The sequence below is a fragment of the Nannospalax galili genome, unplaced genomic scaffold, assembly GCF_000622305.1.
Source record: "Nannospalax galili isolate Female #2095 unplaced genomic scaffold, S.galili_v1.0 scaffold274, whole genome shotgun sequence".
In the NCBI taxonomy this organism is placed as follows: domain Eukaryota; kingdom Metazoa; phylum Chordata; class Mammalia; order Rodentia; family Spalacidae; genus Nannospalax; species Nannospalax galili.
This window is the reverse complement of record NW_008335435.1, coordinates 2,471,832-2,473,545: the sequence shown is the minus strand read 5'-3', so window position 1 is coordinate 2,473,545 and position 1,714 is coordinate 2,471,832. Positions and strand designations below refer to the sequence as shown.

The 1,714-nt window shown below is 40.5% G+C and overlaps 1 non-coding gene across 1 annotated transcript; it reads left to right on the top strand.

Annotated features, from left to right (window-relative positions):
* The first annotated feature begins 420 nt into the window (after positions 1-420).
* On the top strand, positions 421-547 carry LOC115069814. The gene has a single exon (XR_003849044.1). It is a non-coding gene; the product is annotated as a small nucleolar RNA SNORA26 (small nucleolar RNA).
* The last annotated feature ends 1,167 nt before the right edge of the window (positions 548-1,714 follow it).

The following is a 1,714-nucleotide window of genomic DNA, read 5'->3' as shown; positions in this document are numbered from 1 at the left end:
GAAGTGATTACATCATAGTGGCACCAAATTCAGACTTTCCCCTTGATGCAATAGGGAAACTTGCTGTGTGAGTCGTCGTGACGTGTCTTGTCCGTGGATGTGGAAGTGTGTTTCCGGGTCACTTTGCCACATTTTATGAGATGTCTCTATGATCCCACCAAATTTACCAGACTCTGTAAAGTTAGCACATCAAGAAGAGCATTTTGTTTGTTTTCAGCCTTTTTTCTGAGATGGTCTCTTTGTAGCCCCAACTAACCTGGAGTTTGCTGTGTAGACCAGGCTGGCCTTGATCTCATGGAGATCTGCATACCTCTGCTTCTCGAGTGTTGAGAATAAAGGCCTGTGCTGTCACACCCAGTGAAAACAGCATTTTGAAGGCAAAGAACTGAGACTTTTATAAAGTCAAGTGATGCCCTTTAAGTTCCCTTTCAAGGGTGACACAGCACTTCAAGAGGCTAGCATGGAAGGGTAAAGAATCTCTCTTTTAAAACCCAGAGAAGAGACTGTCCAATCTCTTGCTATGGTCATCTCTATCATTATGAAACCGCCACCTCTCAAGAGTCCCCTCATAATCTGAACCATATTTGAATGGTACTGTTATCTGCTTAGTGCTTATTCCCCTTTAAATGGACCCATACTTAGAACTTAAATCCATATACTGACAAAGCAAAAATTTTATATCATTACTATATGTAGACAACCAGTAACTATAAAATTACTCCAATAAAAAGAAAATATTGCTGGGCGTGGTGGTGCACGCTTTTAATCCCAGCACTCGGGAGGCAGAGACAGGCAGATCTCTGTGAGTTCAAGGCCAGTCTGGTTTACATAGTGAGTTCCAGGACAGCTGGGGCTACAGGGAGACCCTGTCTCTAAAAGACCAAAAAAAAAGAAAAAAGAAAGAAAAGAAAATATTGCTATTACTGCCTTTAGTAGCCTCTGAGTCTGAAAGCTTCTCTCTCTTTGTTAAAACATGAAGAATAGGGGCTGGAGAGATGGCTCAATGATTAAGAGCGCTGGCTGCTCTTCCAGAGGATCTAGGTTCCATTCCCAGCAATCACATGGTTGCTAACTTAGCAACAGTTCATAAATCCAGTTCCAGGGGATCTGATACCTTCTGCTGGCCTCTGCAGGCTTTGTACATACATGTACAAAGTGCATTTACATACATGCAGGCAAAACACTCATACACATAAAATAAAAATTAATACATACATGAAGAATAACAAAATTAAGTGCATTTTGAGTGCATTTACATACATGCAGGCAAAACAGTCATACACATAAAATAAAAATAAATTAATACATACATGAAGAATAACAAAATTAATTGGCAGTATTAGATTTTTAAGGCATACTAACCTTGGGTGGAGACTTTCTTTGTATGATCAGGGAAATCCACAGGTTTAAAAGATGCACATGACATTTTTATTGTGTGGGTCAGTGCTATTTAATGCCTTGACTATGCATAATTTTAATCTCTGTCTTTGGACACTATTATTCCAGCTCATCTCAGCCTTAGGCTGGTAGTATCTGTAGTGGTGAATGTGGTCCCATTTGACAGGTATAAAGAAGTTGCCCTATAGCTTAAAGTGACACAGCCAACAGTAAGCCTTCTGTTTTCACGGACAGCAGAACTTGAGCTCTTGTCCCAGTCACAAGGTATCTAGACTGTGGGCCCATCTGGTCTGCCAAGGAGCATTTTGTAATATCT